Source organism: Leptonychotes weddellii, chromosome 7 (genome assembly GCF_054177405.1).
Source record: "Leptonychotes weddellii isolate Sample4059 chromosome 7, ASM5417740v2, whole genome shotgun sequence".
NCBI lineage: Eukaryota > Metazoa > Chordata > Mammalia > Carnivora > Phocidae > Leptonychotes > Leptonychotes weddellii.
The window spans coordinates 27166050-27184087 of NC_138375.1; the positions used below are offsets into that span (position 1 = coordinate 27166050).

Here is an 18038-nt window from a genome sequence, read left to right on the forward strand (position 1 = left end):
CCCTCACTAGTGTTTTGCAATAAATCATTTCACTCATGAAGATACAGAGGCATGGAGATGTGTTCTAGAGCCCACAGTGACATCTATCATTCCACCGACTGGACAACTGAACTGAAGTCTGGGCCCTCAAGCTCCCATGGAACTAGACACAAGATTATAACATGATCCAATCACCAGGGTGGGGGGCTTCCTGGCAGGCTCTCCTGCCTTTCTGCATAAAATCCCTGATTGGATATAGGTGTTGCCATCATTACCTTAATCCAGAGAGTTGCCAAAAAGACATTCAAAATGAACATGAAAGACTTTTAAAACATTTATGTGATCAGAGTCTGAAACTGGACCAGCTATAGCTTAAGTCTTCTCCAATTCTCTTAGTAGAGGTATCTTGGACTTAACAAAAATTATGGTGGGAGTCAGGATACCTGAGTTCTGGTTCAAACTTGACCAATAATTTGCTGTGAGCTTGGGAAATTTACCAGCTCTTGGGGTTTCCTATTTATAAAATGAGAGTTCTTGATTCTAAGCTCTCTTTTGGGTCTAATATCCTTCAATCTAACGCCCACCAATCCACTGGGAAAGCTTAGGTTGTATGGACAAGTGCCTTGCTCAGGAGCCAGCCTGAGAAGAAATCACTGCTACTTGGTGAATTTCCAGGGGTGCAGAAAGCAGAAGTCTCAGAGAAAACATGGCGGTGGGTTACGTTTACATTTTCTTGCCCACTGGGCATAAACAGATGCCTCCACACCATTCATTTTGCCTTAAGCGTTTGTCCTGCTGCCTGGGGAGGTTCAGGATTTCTTGCAGTCAGAGCAGGATGGCAAGGAGGAAGCTCATGAGGAGACATTTATGCTCCTAAAAGTGAATAAGGAAGTTGTGGGCATCTCTAACCTCATGACCAGGCATGTGAATGTTGCTAAAGATTGATGAATCGTGGTGAGGCTGGGCCTTAGCAGGCACCTACTTCATCCCCAACTCCAAGCATTGGCAGCACATTCACTAGAATCTGAGTTTCGAGTAAGTGAAGGGCACAGACTATGCTTTAAGGATATCCTCAAAGCCTCGGTAGTAGACCTCAGTAAATGCCTACTGAATGAATGAACACCCCTGAAGGATGGAATCATAACAGCTAGAGGGAAACAAACAATTTGCTCCTCGGTACAGCTGTTTCTAGAACTAGACTACGGAATGCCAGGACCAAGGTATGGGCTCTATCTCAATGGCTCTCCTTATACTTCTTTACCTTGTGTTGATGCCTGCTTTCTCTGTATTAAGGACCTCTTAGGAAGGAGAGTGGGCTGAGGACCATCTCTATTTTTTAAAATATATTTATTTAAAATATTATTGTACTGTAGCAAAAAACACATAACATGAAATATAACATCTTAGCCATTTTTAAGTATACAGTTCAGTTGGGTTAAGTATATTCACATTGTTGGGAAATGAGGACTTTCTCTTTTTTTTAAATTTATTTTTAAAGATTTTTATTTATTTATTTATTTGACAGAGAGAGAGATATAGCAAGAGAGGGAACACAAGCAGGGGGAGTGGGAGAGGGAGAAGCAGGCCTCCGCAGAGCAGGGAGCCCGATGTGGGGCTCAATCCCAGGACCCTGGGATCATGACCTGAGCCGAAGGCAGACGCTTAACAACTGAGCCACCCAGGCACCCTGAGGACTTTCTCTTTTTAAGAGCAGCTCCTGAGACCTGAAAAACATATACATTTCAGGAATTAAATATTATAGGAGAAATGGCTATAGACTACCTTTCTAAACTTTAAATTCAATTTTCTAAAAAATTATTAAGGAATTGGTGCTGTTTTCATGATTAAAAAATCCTTCAGTAGTTGAATTTAAAAGAAAGAGTTCACATGGTGACCATGACTATTACAGATGCCTTTGCTGCATCTTTCAATTTGGGGCTTTCTCTTATGATATAAAATATTTCAATGTCAAATTCTTATTTATTTCCTCTTTGGTTGGGTGAGCATCTTCCAAGTTAAATAAAGCTGGGTTGTCATACCACATATCACCATTAGGTGCTATGGCTTGACATAGTAAAGGGACTAGGGGTGCCTGGGTGGCTCAGTCGGTTAAGCTAATGACTCTGTTTCAGCTCAGGTCATGATCTCAGGGTCATGAGATTGAGCCCCACGTCCGGCTCCGTAGCAGAGTCTCCTTGAGATTCTCTCTCTCCCTGTCCTTCTGCCCCTCCCCCAGCTCACATGCATGCATGCATGCACACACACACTCTCTCTCTCTAAAATAAATAAATAAAATCTTTTAAAAAAATAGTAAAGGGACTGGAAATAGCAGAACAAAACTTCTTTCCTTCCTCTCTTCTTTCCCTTTCTGTGACTTTTGGTGCCAAACTGCATGCTAGGCCTATGAACGCAGCAACAAAAAGACAGAACCTCTGGGTGAGACAGAAGAGTTGTTACAATAGGAGGGGGTAGGGTGTGTTTTGGTTTGGTTTGTTTTTTAAGAGAGAGAGCGCATGTGCAGGGGCTGGGGGCGGAGGGTGGGGAGGTAAGGGCAGAGGGAAAGAGAGAATCTTAAGCAGGCTCAATGCCCTACACGAAGCCTGACCTGGAGCGCAATGCAGAGCCTCACATGGGGTCAATCTCACAACCCCGAGATTAGGACCCTGAGATCAGGACCAGAGCCAAAGTCAAGAGCTGACGCTTAACTGACTGAGCCAGCCAGGCACCTTGGTTGTGGTAGGTTTAGGGGAGGGGAACGTCTGTGGTGCTATGGGAAGACCAGTTCGGTCTGTTGTGGGAATGCACGCGAGGCATAAGGTGGGCTGAACCAGAGCAGGGGCTTCAGGGGTAGAGAGAGATTTTGGCTTTTGGAGCAACTTGGTGGGTTCATGTTTCTGTGGAGGCCACGGGTGCAAGTGGGCCTGTTACCCTAGGCCACTGTCAATCACAGGTCACAAAATGGTGACTTGCCGACCTGTTTGGTTTGGCTCACATGGCTTTATTTTTTTAATGTGTATTACTTACCATAATGAAACACAGATTTTTAGCTTCTTTTGAGAAATCAGAAGGCCTAGCAGCAATTGGCAAGAACCAAGTCATGTCTGCCCCTTTGGGGCATCATCCCCTCAGCCAGCTTATTCCCTCACTTAGGTTTTTGCCTGTTCCCTTTGGGCAGGGCCAGTATTTAGTGGGTGTGTACTGGTCCACATGAGCCACTTGCTAAATGGGTGAAATCTTCCTGTTCTATTGGTAAATAGCTCTTCTATTTATTTATTTATTTATTTATTTATTTATTTATTTAACAGATATAGAGAGAGAGCGTAAGTAGGCAAAGCGGCAGACAGAGGGAGAGGGAGAAGCAGGCTCTCCGCCGAGCAGGGAGCCCGATGTGGGGCTCGATCCCAGGCCCCTGGGAGCAAGACCCGAGCCGAAGGCAGTCGTTTAACCAACTGAGCCACCCAGGTGCCCCGGTAAATAGCTCTTGTAAGCTTAGCACCCTTCTTGCTCAGGGGTACATTCTCCAACAGCACCCCCCCAACTTCCTTTCCCCACTACGCGGCTTTTATAAAGAGGTCCCATCTGATATCAAGGGTCTCTACCTCCCTGCTCCAGCGCTGTATCTTGCATCTGTTTGCTGGTTAGTCCTTGCCCTGTGCCTCTGGGATGGCCGTTCAATAGTTTGAAGAATACTCCTGCCTTTAGGCGATGAAGCCTGTGGTCTCAGGGCTGAACCACACAATCTCGCCTCCCGGAGGCAATCACAGATTGCTTCGGAATTTTGGTTTTTGTGGGTTTTTTTTTAACTTTTAATTATAAAAACTCTTTTATTTCAGCAATGTTTACATTTCCATAGCATGGTGCTGAATATGATCAATATGGAGAGGATTAGGTAAATTTTTATAACCTAAGGGAGGTAAGAAATTATTTTTTATTTTTGCAGCTCCGACACATTAAAATGATGTGATTTCCACCCCCATCTATTGAATGACATTCCAGAGACATATTTAAGTTCTTTGTAGTCAGTGTCAGGTGGCAAATACGGTTAAAATAATTGATTATAATAATAATACCCCCATTTGGACTTTCTAAAACCAGCCTATTTACCTTCCCTTCGCAAACAGCCCATCTGTTGAGCCCTGAAGGCCAACCTTAGAGGAACCTGTTGTTTCTCCTCTAAGAGCTTGGTCTGTGTCTAAAGAAACACTTGTTCCGTTTTAATTAGAAACTGGTGGGGCTCTGGGCCGGCTGGCTGGCTGCTTCGTGCCACGCTGTAAACCGGAGGGCTGAGCCCGGGCCAGGGAGTCTGAGCATATCTTCAGGGTGAGATATTTGATTACACAAGGGAGGGGAGCTGATTGCCAGTCCTCCCATCTGGAGAAAAATTTCTGGGTGGCAGGAGCTAAGGATAGGGTGATAGAAAGTGATACACTAAGGAGAATGGGGTGAGGTGAGGAGAAGAGCCTGCCTGGGCCGGGTCGGTGTCAGCTGCAAGGCGGCTGGGTTTGCCTCTGCCCTGCGTCTATCCGAACTGGAACTCCACGGGACTAAGTCATTGTGGGGTTCGGTTGGCCACTGGTCCGCATCTCTCCCTCCTCCTCCTCACCTACATAAACCCATTTCTCCCGGCACCTGCTGGTGCTAACTTCCTTGCCCCTCCCTCTGGGTCTCGCTCAGATGGTGAAATTGAGGAAAAGGCAGGCTCTTGACTACTTCTCCCTCTGGAGCTAAGACAGCAGCTTCCTGTGCCTTTCTCCCCCACAGAGGGGATTTACCGCTCTTGTGTTCTCTGCACACCACATCTGACCCGGGGCTCCAGGCCCTCGGCCCCCTAGAACGTGAACTGCGTGATGCCAGTGACCAGAGCGTCCATTTGTTTGCAGAGCCCCAGCATCGAGCAGCGTATCTGGCACGAATCAGTTCAGTAAGAGTAACACATGTTTATCAACCGAAGGAAGGCAAAATCCAGGCGAGAGGCGGGAAACGGCGTTGGCATTATTAAGTGCACTTTCCAAAACTGTGCTGCTTTCAAGGATCGAAAGCATAGCAAGACCTTGAAGTACTTGGGGAATCATGAATGAGTCATGCAGGGAGAGCAGAGCAAAGCCAATACGACCAGTAAAATTTTAGCCATTGAGTGGGAACTGCGTTGTTACTTTATGTTAAATAGTAGCTCAGATATATGTGTGATGCTCAAACGTCAGTCTCATTCTGAATAAATCAGTGTACTATTTGTATAATTTATATTCACTTTAATTCTCTTTTGAAATGTTTCATGGACTCTATTGCCACTCTGTTGGGATCGGTAGGAACCACTGTTGAGCTCTTGCCATGAGCCAAGCCCTTTGTGAGACACTTTCTAGGTATCTGCTGTCACCGTTGAGCTGTGAGGTAGAGACTGTCCTCATTGTGCACGAGGAACCCGAGGCTTACATTGGTTATGAGACAGCATGACCCTGAGCTTGGAGAGACTCGGTTTGCAAACTCTGCCTCATTTGGGGACTTTAGGGACGTTATTTAACTATAATCATTAAAACCAGAACATTTGGAAAGGAGTCTATGTTTGCCTTGGCCAAACCACATTGGGTCAGTGCAGTTGGAGGGGCGGCGGCATGTGAATGCTGCCTTGTGCGTTGGATATACACTTATTTACATGAACTTTGTTCCCTTTCATTGGGACACGAGGAGAGGAGGCTTTAAGGTCAGGCAGACTTTTAACTCTGGAGTATGGAAGAGCCTGTTCACTCGCAAGCTGGACAGGCCTCTCTCTTGGACATGAAAGATCCCACCACAAAAACCTCATTGAGCTTGTTACACATTATCTTCCAAATATCAACTCCGATTGAAAAGACCGTCTGGCCCACTGACAGTTACTCATTGGCTTCTGTACAGTGAGTTATTGTACAGCGCTTCCTCAGGCACTATAATTAGGTGACTGTGTAAGGAGTCTGCAGTGCACGTTTGAGCAGCGACCCTATTTGGCCCATGATGTCACTTGCTCACTCCGGTCCCTTCTCATCATATAGCCTTTGCCGTGGTGTGCTTGGCATGCAATACACATGAAATCAGACCTTCCTTGAGTTTTCTGTGAAGTAATGATAGCACCTAGAATGAGTACTTGGGACAAGAGCCTTTACATACCTGAAATAATTATGATGTAAGAGCTGAGAGTTCTGGGAACCTAATTTTTCAGCTCCTCTATCTGGACAGGTCCCTCAGCCTCTCAGAGACTTTATCTGAAAATTGGGAGTCATGGTCCCCACAACCCCAATAGATTAGAATGCATAGCATATATAAATTACTTCCCTTTTTCTCCCCCGCTACCCCCAATCAATGACTCTGTCCCGAGCGTTCCACCTCTTAAGTATCTCTCAACTCCTTCCACGTTTCTCTTATCTCCATGGCCACCGTCCTGGTCCCAGCCACGGTCTGCTCTTGACTTTGACCACTGCACTAGCCTCTTGACTGGTTTGGGTGCACCCACTCATACACCCCTCTAGTACACTTGCTGCTGCCTCAGAGATCTTTCTGGACAATCACTTGGAACATATCCTCTAGCTTAAAACCTTCCAGTGGCATCTTTGTGCTCTTAGGATAAAGCTCAGACTCTTCATCTTGACCTGTAAGACCCTGCATGATCTGTTCCTGTCTATATCTGGAACCTCATGTCATGCCACTCTCCCCGTCACTAGCATCACAGCCAAATCAACTTATTTTCAGCAACTCGGATAGATCAAGAACTTTCCTCTTTAAAAGACCTTGGCACTGGACATTCCTTCTGCCTGGAATATCCTCTAACCTCTTCTCAACCCCCTCCCATGCCCTGCTAAATCCAGATCCTTCTTCAAGAAATAGTTGGAAATGCCACTTCTTTGGGAAATCCTTCTGAGACCCCCCTGCCCCATCATATAATCTCCCGATCAACAGTCTTACTCTATGTCGTAGCGTATGTCATGCCTCCAGTTAAATAATTACCTGGGAAGATAGTGGTTTAAAGTCTGTCTCCTACTCTGGACCGTTTCTTCCACCCAGTCTTCTTCCCACCATACCATGTGGCACATAATGTTCACTGATAAACACTGTGGAGGGGATAAACTTTATTATTCCTCTCTGAATTTAATTCTGCCATTGTTTGCAGTCGAACACCCTCCAGCTTCCTCTTGGTTGAGAGGACAGATGGCTCTGTGTGAGGGAACCCCACCTCTGGGTTCTCCTAGTCACCAGGGGCTGGTTGGAAAGCAGGGTAGGAATCAGGAAGAGTCATAAATCTGCCCTGGGTCAGAGCTAGAAAGAAGCTTAGGGTTCAGTGAACCCCATGGCCATATTTTCCAGATAGGGAAACTGAGGCCAAGAGAAATTGAATGTTTATGTCCAAGAGCAGAGCAAAGGAATGGATTCAATGACCCCAAAATGTTCTTTTATCAGGCAGAAATACATCAATATAAAAATACGCATTTATACATGATTTGTAGAACATGTTGTAATTGTCACTTCCATCGCCTCATCGATCCTCACGGCAGCCGTGAGACAAAGGGAGGGCAAGCATTGTTTATCCTCACTTGACAGAGGAAGAAACAGGAACAGAGCGTCTGGGTGATTTACACCTACTCAAGGTCCCCCCAGCTTCCAAGTGCAAACGCCTGAGTCCCTGAGCCTCTGGTTCTGGGGCGGATGTTTTTCCTACTGTACTACACTGTACCTCTTACAAATAAATACTTGGGCAGCTCCATTTCTGGTAAGAAAAACACTGGCCAGAAATACCTTTGCTCACAGCTGTGAGCAAAGACAAGTTCTGCTTCTGTCTCTTCCTTGCTCAGTTGATGGTTGTGTCATCCGACAGCCACCTCTCCATCTGTCAGGTGAAGCTGCCTGATGTCACAGTGTGCTCACTGCGGAGTCAGCCTCACCTGGGCTCCGACCCTGGCTCCACTGCTTAGCAACCGGGTGGCCCTAACTAGGTTAACGGGCACCTCTCCGAGCTTTGGCTGTGGGGCCGTAAAGGCAGTTACTCGTTGCCTCTTCCCGACTTTGTTCAGGATGGAATGAGGCAGTACCTTTAGGATACAGAGGACACAAAAGGCACTCCTTTAACACTATTTGTCCTAATAGCAAAGGTAGGCTGGAGCGACAAAACTGAGAAGAACACTGTCAGAAAGGGCCAACCTTTGGGTAGAAGAAGTACAGGGAGTCGTCAGAAGGGCAAAATGGGCCCTGGGGGTGTGGTTAAAAGGGGGGCAGTTTTGCAGGCTGATGTGGATTATATTTTAGGGGCAATCCTGTTGGCTGTCTCCTGGTTACACGGGAGTCCGCATGTGCCGTGCACATTATCGCGTGCCTGCTTGCTCATGGGGGCGGGTGGAAGTGCACGGAAATGCAAGGGCCTGCAGGGGCCCGGCAGCTCCCCTCCCCTCAGCAGCATCAACACACTGCTGCACGCACTATGTTCCCCATCTCTGCATTTGGATGGGGAAAGTTAAATAAATGGGAGAAAATGTTTACAAGTTAGTCTGATTGCCAATCTGAAGATGGTTTCATTCTCAAAGCCATTTGGGAGCTTTTGTTTTTCTAAACTGTGACTTCACAAAATGTATCCAGAAATGGTTCTTTAAGGCAGTTAACTGAGCTGTGAACACTGTTATTTTATGAATACACTTTCTCCCAGTCTGGAAGTCGAAGTCTAAAAACACCATCCCTAAAAAGTTAAACTGGAAAATAGAAATGGAGAATGGTTTTCTCGTTGTTAACATTTAGATTAAAATTTCATGGCAGACTCAGGAGCAAGGAGGAGCGGTTGCAGGAAGAGGTGACAGGTGATCAAAGGAGAGAGACCAAGTTAAAAAAAAAAAAAAAGTCTAGAGCCCAGGTCCTTCCGGGGAGGGCTGTCTGCTCCGAAGCGTCCTCTCAGGCAGGCAGGAGGCAGGGCCCTTGACCAGGCCCAAGGGCTGTGTCTCAGCCCATAGGCTGGGGCACTGCATTTTGTCTGCAGATCAAGGGCGAGTCCAGGGGCAGACTGACACCCCCGCCCTCCCCCACCCGGGCCCCGAGCTCCCACGACGGAGATGAAAGCAGGAGCTGGGATAGCTCGTGCCCCGCGCGAAATCCCCACGGCAAGGTTTGGAAGCCCACGCTGACATGGCCAGCTCGTCCCCTCCTTGAGGCAGGCAGGCGCCGGGAGCCAAGTGGAGTCAGAGGAATCGAATGTCTAACTGGGGAGGGAGAGACGGTTCTCTCAGGACGAGAATGTGAGTCAGCCCTGCCACCAGGGCCCACGGGCACCAAGTCCCGGGCCAAGGCTGCATTCCTCGCATGGACACTGGCTGTGCGTGCATCCGCGTCAGTTCTGCTCCCACCAAACTCCATTCTGAGGGGCAACCTCCTTTCTTTTAAGGCAAAGACAAAGCTTTCTCTCCTCCACAAAGTTTTGTAGTCCTATATCCCCCAATGACTGAAAATGATGAATTCAAGCGAACGAATGAGATAGGATGGCAAAGAAATTGAGGCAGGCACACATTCCTTGAAATGGCTTCTGATGTGAGTACACGTGTGGGGGCGGGGGCGCAGAGGAAGGTGGTCTCTGGGCTGGAAAACTGAACTCTGGCCGGCTTAGGTTAGATCATTGTTGAGAACAAGGAGCCAAACAGGAAGTCTCTAAGTGGATTGGGGGAGGCACAGTGGTAGTGGTAGGTCAGGGCCGTTTGCAGGGGGGTCTCCGTCTTCAGGCCCCTCTTTTCCTGCTTCTGCCCATATCCCTAGGATCTCATGCACCCAGTGATGTCAGTGATGGTGCCGACAACCCTCAATTCCCTATCCCCTTCCCCTCTCTCCCGAGTTTGGGATTCAACCGTCTACCGCTCACCCTCACGCCCCCCAGGCAGCCTAAATACTCCACAGCCAACGTGAAGAACGCACCACCACGCATCAGCACCTACTGTGCCCACCGGCGCCAGCCCCTCCGTCGGGCCCATCATCCAAACATAAACCTGGAAATGAGTCACAATCCCACCTTCCCCTCTGCCCTGAAATCTAATCTATTAGCCCAGCCGGCAGATTATTTTTTTCTTTCCATTCATCAGGCTTGTCTTCTCTCCTTCCCATCCCTTGCGTGATTGCCTCGGTTCAGACCTTCCCCCACATCTTTCTCCTGGCCCTATTGCAACTGCCTCCTAACTGGTCTCCCTGCTTCTCCTCTGATCGAGCCCAAGCCATACTCCACACTGTTGCTGCAGTGGGCTTTCTGATGCGACCCTTGAAAGTCTTCACCTTACCCACAAGATAAAGTCTATACTCCTCACTAAAGCAGGCAAAGCTCCCCTTGCTCTGGACACTGTCCAGCTCTCCATCTTCCCCTTTTACTTCCCTTTTCTAACCTCTTTCCCCAGTACATGGTACCGTGCAGCTGCGTGTGCCAGGCACCATGGAGGTGCTGGAGATACAGTGGGAAACGTGAGCGTCACATGCACCTTACACCCGTCTACACAGAGCCCAGTGCCTTTGCTCACCCGCTTCTCTCTGCTGCCCTGAGACCGCACGTCCTTCTCCCACATCTACTGACAGATGCACGCTCCTCTTTCGGGACACAGCTTCGGGGCCCTTCCTCTGTGCTCCAACGGCTCCCTGCGCGTGGGGCCGGATTTGTGCGTTCTCCGTGTTCCACATCCTCCCTGGGTGATCTTGGGCAAGTCACTGTGTTACAGTTCCCATCTATAAAATGAAGATGATGATGACATTGTAGGGAAGGTTAAACTTTACCCATCTTAGGCTTCAGCTGCGATTCTTAAACTAAAAGAGTAACGAGAAAAATGACCAGTTTATTAACATGTGCAGCACACATCACCCAGGAGAAATCTGAACCAAAAGTAACTCAAAGCCGTGGCTTAGAAATGTGGCTTATTTATCGTGTTCAGCGAAGAACAGTTCATCTGTAGAGGAATGACAGGACAGAGGAGACTCACGGTAGGCGTCCCCCGGGCGGCGGCAACCTGTGGGAAGGTGGATATACAGGAGGGAACTACTGGGGTAAGATTTGTTTGCAGCTTCCTCGGGTGCCACCTCTGGGCTGATAAGAGCTTGTCTCCAGTAAAAGGAGAATTTATATATTGCCTTGAGGCAGAAAAAGAGGAGTTTTTTTTTCTGAGTTTGTTTCTTCCGAATTTGCCTTTAGCTCAAAATAATTTTTTTAAAGATTTTATTTATTTATTTGAGAAAGAGAGAGAAAGCGCACGCACAAGGGAGAGGGAGAAGCAGGCTCCCCACTGAGCAGGGAGCCTGATGCGGGACTCGATCCCAGGACCCTGAGACCATGACCTGAGCCGAAGGCAGACGCTTAACCCACTGAGCCACCCAGGCGCCCCAAATAATTTTTATATCAAAGAGGTCTATTTGGGGATGACATATTCTGCTTTCCTTCAATATCAACTTCATCCAGTTGTGTTGGAACAGGGTGTCTGGTCCATCATGCACCCAGTAAATAGTAGTTGTGGTAATAACGGTCTCGGCACGCTAGCGAGGGAGAGCGAGATGGTGCTGCTGCTGTTGAAACGGTTTGGTGGTTTCTCATGAAGTTCAGCATTGACCACATGACCCAGCGATTCCACACCTATGTGCACACCCGTGAGAAACGAAAACAGAGCCACACCGAAACCTGCACCCAAATGTCGACAGCAGTATCATTCGCAATAGCCCCAAAGCAGAAACCACCCAAATGTCCATCGGCAGATGAATGGATTAAACGGATGATGGCATATACATACAAGGGACAATCGTTCAGCCATAAGAAGGAATGGAATTCTGATACCTGCTACAACGTGGGTGAGTCTCAAAAACATTATCTGTCATATACCTGAGGGATGAGTTTGGGCTTATTGAAAACAACCATCAAACAGATGATCCCAAGCTGATGTCCGTGAACACAGACTTAGAATACTAGGATTTGGTTGGAGAAAGGGGAAGATGTTCCCAAACAACAGCCAGTGTGAGAAGAGGACCAAGCAAATGCTGGGGAAAATGGTGGGTGAGTGGGATTCTTGTCCTTATTGCTCAGAGAGTGGGGAGGGTGGGGTGGTGCCGTAGCTGCCAGGGCGTGCGGTCCACCCTCTGGCCAGGGACCCTGAAGCCAGGGCAGTGAGTGAACACCAAGACTCAGAGCAAAGGGGTTCAGGAAGATTTTGGGGCCATGCTTTAGAAACCTGGGGAGAAACAGGTAGTTGTAAGGAAGACTTCAATTGTGGGGAATGCAAAGACAGTGTGCCTTGTGGGGCTCAACTGAACTGGTCTGCAGGGTTTGCTATGGAGTCTGCACCTAATAGCAGGGAAGCCCCACCAGCCAAAGGTCTTGACAGTCCACGTGGAGACAGTAGACACTAGGGTGTCTTGTAGGGAGAAGGTGGGGCTGTGGGACGGAGCCACCAGACTCCCTTATTCAGGGTCTAGCTCTCAGTTCTCCAACTCCTGCTTTCCCCAGGCATTACCTCTGGGTTCCTGCAACCTTTGGCACCTGCTTCGGTTTTACCTTTGCCTTCTTCTTTCCCAGGAGACTAGGAGCATCTTGAAGGCAAAGGCTGTGTTTTGGTCACCACAGTGTGTGTAGGAAGCACTCATTCTCTTCTCATTTGGTAGAATAGAGTCCAATCATTTAGGGAAGAGGCCCACCTTCCAGATACCCACAGAAAATGAAAATGCCCTCCAACCGATGGCTAAAAGTAGTGTTCCTAACTTGCCTGGTGGGGAGAGGAGGTAGAACTCACTTCCATTCTCTAGAAGAGCAGTAGATGAGTCCCTAGGAGAGGTCAAAGGATCTTGGCCTTTCCTCCCAGCTCCTGGATTTTTGCATATGGTGGTACATTTTGGTGGGAAGGCTGGAAGGTCCTTTCCTGGGTAATGGGATGTTTGAGCTGGGAAGGGATGAAGGGATGTAAGGATATGTGCTATGTGATGACAGGAGAAGGGACGGGGAAGAGCTGGGCTTGCTGGACCTACTGCACAGCCAGGCCAAAGGCACTGGTGGCCGTAAAGTGGTCATCAGAGAGCCTTCACCTGGCCACGTCTCCGCTGCCCCTGGGAGGCCCCGTGCCACCCATCTGTGGGTTCAGGGCTGTGCTCCATGGACTGATTGAAACAGTCTGTGTTATAGATGCATTGTGGCTTCACCTCTGGATCCTATGTTCCCACCTGCTCTTCACACTGGTGCTATTTGCCCGATAGGGCTTTTCTTTTCTTTTCTTTTTTTTTTTTTAAGATTTTTATTTATTTATTTGAGAGAGAGAGAATGAGAGAGAGAGAGAGAGAGCACATGAGAGAGGGGAGGGTCAGAGGGAGAAGCAGACTCCCTGCCGAGCAGGGAGTCCAATGTGGGACTCGATCCCGGGACTCCAGGATCATGACCCGAGCAGAAGGCAGTCGCCCAACCAACTGAGCCACCCAGGCGCCCAGAATCTTTTTTTTTTTAAAGATTTTATTTATTTATTTGAGAGAGAGAGAATGAGAGAGAGAGAGCACATGAGAGGGGGGAGGGTCAGAGGGAGAAGCAGACTCCCTGCCGAGCAGGGAGCCCGATGCGGGACTCGATCCAGGGACTCCAGGATCATGACCTGAGCCGAAGGCAGTCGCTCAACCAACTGAGCCACCCAGGCGCCCCCGATAGGGCTTTTCATACAAAATTTTCAGCTTTCCATGTTAACTCTGCTTGTGACTATCCATACATGAAGACCAGGAAGGTATTCAGAACCAACACAGCCTTGTGGAACATATTCCCAGATCACCATTGTCTTTGCTGTCTTTCCACAGCTCAAACATCTCCAGTGGTCTGTACCGTTACTCCCCAAAGCAAGGTTTGCGGACCAGCAGCACTGGCATCACCTGGGGACTTGTTAGAAATGCAGAATCTCAGGCTCCATCCCAGACTACTGAGTCAGAATCTGCATTTTAACAACATCCCTGGGGGCTCCGTGTGCACACTGAAGTTGGAGGAGGTGTGGAAGTTTGGTTGACATGAGACTGCGGTAAGTACAACTCCTTAGCTAACTCCACATCTTTCATTGCTCCTCTAAAGAAATATTTGCTCTGCAATAGCCTGATCTAAATCAGCTTGGTGCTCTTAAAAGCTCTCTAACATGTGTGCTCTGGCTTTAGTCTCAGACGTCATTCTGATTTTTGTGTCTTTTCGAATACAGAAATGAACCCAGTGTGTGTTCTTCCATAACCGATTTCTCTGAAGATGCCACCTTTATTTCCCAAGTTTTCCGTGTCCCACAGCTAATCCCATGCCCTTCCCACTCCCACACAGTCCTGGAATTCCAGAATGCTAGTTCCAGATCAGAGCCCAAAGTCCATTTCTTTGCCTGGGAAGAAGTTTGAGAAGCCTTCAGAACATGCCATGGGCATTCATTCACACTTCTTTGTCTTTGGCCCATGCTTTCAAAGTCTAGCAGAAGCCATGCAACTTGCCTGAAGCTAGAGACGTCAAAAGTATCAAGGCCACACTGTGTCCTCCTTCCTCCAAACTCTAAGATCACTTGTCTGTACATATGATTTGGACACTAACCCTATAAATCTTTGCACTGTGGTGGCAACTGGTCTATAATTGTACTAAGAACTAACACCATGGTTTTCTTATTTAACTTTAACTTTGAAATAATTTTAGACTGACAGAAAAGTTGTCAAAATAGTAAGAGGAGTGCTCCCTTATGCCCCTTACCCAGCTTCTCCTAATGCTAACATCTTCCTTAACCAGGTACATAATGATCAAATGTGGGAAATGAGCTTCAGTACAATACTCTTAACGAAACTCCAGACTTCTGAAGAGAGATTTCCCCAGTTTTCCCACTCGTGTTCTTTTCTTGTTTGAGGATCCAATCTGAGGTCCCACCTCAGTTTAGTTGTCAAGTCTCCTTCCTCTGCTCCAGGCTGGGAAACATTCTTCCATCTTTCCTTCTCTCTCTCATACTTGACACTTTTGAACATTGCTGGTCAGTTATTTTGTAGAAGGTTCTTCAATTTGAGTTTGATGTTTTCTCAAGGCTAGATAGAGGTTTTGCATTTTTGGCAAAAATAAAAGAAGTGATGTTGTGTTCTCATTTGTATCAGGGAACATGATATCAATATTTCTTATTAGTGGTGATCTTAGCCCTGATCACCTCATTAAGATGGTGTCTGCTGAGTTTCTCCAATGTAAATTTATTGTTTTTCCCTTTGTAATTAATAAATATCTTGGGCAAGATACTTTGAGATAATGTAAGTATTTTTTTTTTTCCTTAACCTTATGCCCACTAATGTTAACATCCTTTGGTAGATATGCCTGCAAAAATTATTCCTGTGGCACACACCACGTACATATCCATAAACAACTGTGTGAGATAAGTAAGCTCCTATTTAAACCACTGCAATAGGGTTTTCTATTAATTGAACCTTCTTTGAACTGTCTTTTTAATGGGGCCCATTATAACAGGATTTCTTTAAAAAGATTTATTTATTTATTTTTAGAGAGGGAGAGAGAGCAGGGGGAGGGGCAAAGGCAGAGGGAAAGGGAGAGAAAATCTCAAGCAGACTCCCCACTGGGAGCCCAATGTGGGGCTTGATCTCACAACCCTGAGATCATGCCCTGAGTGGAAATCAAGAGTCGCTTAACTGACTGAGCCACCCAGGTGCCCTTTAACAGGGTTTTAATATGACAGTGGCACAATCAAATAAATAAAACAGTCCTTCCTTCCTTCCTTTCTTCCTTCCTTCCTTCCTTCCTTTCTTCCTTCCTTCCTTCCTTCCTTTCTTCCTTCCTTCCTTTCTTCCTTTCTTCCTTCCTTCCTTCCTTTCTTCCTTCCTTCCTTCCTTCCTTCCTTCCTTCCTTCCTTCCTTCCTTCCTTTCTTCCTTCCTTCCTTCCTTCCTTCCATCTAACCACCCATTCAATATTCCTTTTTTTTTTTGTAAAAAAAGTACCAATACTTGTATTTCTCCCAGTTATGTCTTAACTGATGCCCCTGACTCCCTGTTGTTCTGTTTGAATTGTTATATGAACTTGCTGTTATGGCCAAAAAAATAAGCCAAGATGGAAACCTTAATTTCTTTGAGCAGATGGTTGTCAAAATCAATCTAAGAAAAGAGGTGCCAAATTGTTTGCTGGAATGTGCTATCACAGAAAATGTCTGTCATGGACATCTGTTGTTTTTGGCTTCTCAGCATCCCTCATTCCTTCTTTAGGTCACAGCACCCATATCTCCTTCACAGCGTCTGACCTCCCATGTTCTTAGCCCATACAGTTTAGTCAAATTGGCCTACTGGCTGGCGCCAAACATGAACACATGGCCTAGGCCGGGACAGAATTATCCATCCTCCTGGCCATAGCCATCGGTGGAGACACTGGCATCTGGCTCTGGTTGGTCAGTCAGAATCTCCTCCAAGGTCCTTAATGAAATTATTAAATAAGAAACTCGTTCTGTCTACTGGGTAGCTAAGAGAGTGGGACTTTAGCCTGTAACTTCCACTGGACATCTTTGCTACCAGGTTGGGGAAGGACGGTCTAAGAATGAGGCCCACACAATGGAAGACAGTGAAGTGGTTGACAGGGGCTCTTCCTCATGACGTTAATTGAACATCTGGATCTAGCTTGTTCTGAACCAGATCCACCGCAGGACTTTCCAGGGACATGAGCTAATCAATTCCCTTTCATTGTTTAAGGCAGCTTGAGTTGAGTTTTCTGCTACAGGTGACAGCATGTGCTCAGGGCTCTTGAGGATTCAAAGATGAGCCAGATGTGGCCCATGCATTCAAGGAGCCCTCAACCTAGCAGAGAACATAAGACCAGTCCACACATATCCACAAGAAAGCATGATCCACACATGAGGAGCTTGGCTGCAAGACCACCCATCACAGTGGGTGATGGACACCAGCTGGGGAGAATCTGGAGCACTGAAGAGAAGAAGGACCTTATTCCCAGCAGAGGGAAAGACTTGGGCAAGGGTCCAGCCGTGGGAAGTGTAGAAAGCTCAGTGTGTATTTTGAGGTTCTGTAGGTCATCCATAGTGACTGAAGGGTAGAGGTTAGGTTAAACAGGAAGATTTGGGGGACATAAACACAACAACTAGAGAAAAGATATGTTTGAAACAAATTGTGGAGACTCTGATTGGCAGTCTGAGGGATTTGACTGGCTGCAGGAAGATAGAGAGGAATTTTGAATAGGAGGGGGAGGTACGGAAGATTAATTTGGCAGCCATGAGTGCAGTTGGAGGGGAAGGGTTGGAAGGCGGGGGACCTGTGAGGAGGCCAATGCAATTGTCCGGCTGGACCTCAGTGCAGGGCTGGGAAGGACCAGATGGAAAAAGAGGGCTGGAGGCGAATGGAATCCCAGCCTCTAAGAACATTCTGCAGAGCGGCTCTGGCCATATTTGCTCAAGAATCTTCCTTGTGGTATCATTTGAAAGCCATACTTTTTATTTCATGCTAAACATTGTCAGAGGGAGCAGTGGCAGATTCATCCTGATCATGAGCCAACGGGCCTGGCATGCACACTTTTAATGGCATTCCAGACCTCAGGGCCTGGCAGACTCCCTCAGAACCCGGCCCCTGCCCTGGCTCCTGCCTTACCCAGAGTTAGATGTCAGGACGGAGCATCTCTCTTCTTTCTTGGTGACCTTCCCAGCAGAAAAGCTCCACAATGAGACCTGAATGAGGAGGTCCCCTGCGTGAGACCTGTGCAGCTTGGCTTTCTTAGAGATGCCACTGCTTTGGCTTCAGACTCGGTACCATTCTGATCACACCTTCACTCCTGCTCTCCCAGCCCCTCCCTCCCAGACCTTGAGCAAGTCCTGTTGGCACCACCATTGCTGACGCTCGTCCAAGTCCCCCCCATCACCCGTGTGCATTAGTGCAGTGGCCTCGCTGGTCTCCTCCACAGTCTATACTCCACAAAGCAGCTAGAAGAGTCCTTTAACATCACAAACCAGATCCTGTCTGTCACCTGTCTTCCTAAAACCTCCTGATGGCTTCCTGTCTGATTCAGAATGAAATCCTAAATCCCTACAATGCCCCAAAGACTCCAAAGGATCGGGCCCTTGGTTACCTCCTCCACTTTATC

General features: G+C 47.5%; 1 long non-coding RNA gene across 1 annotated transcript; it reads left to right on the plus strand.

Annotated features, from left to right (window-relative positions):
* The first annotated feature begins 949 nt into the window (after window positions 1-949).
* On the plus strand, window positions 950-13841 carry LOC145722554 (uncharacterized). The gene is made up of 4 exons (XR_014146885.1): window positions 950-1199; window positions 10356-10396; window positions 11451-11784; window positions 13759-13841. It is a non-coding gene; the product is annotated as an uncharacterized LOC145722554 (long non-coding RNA).
* The last annotated feature ends 4197 nt before the right edge of the window (window positions 13842-18038 follow it).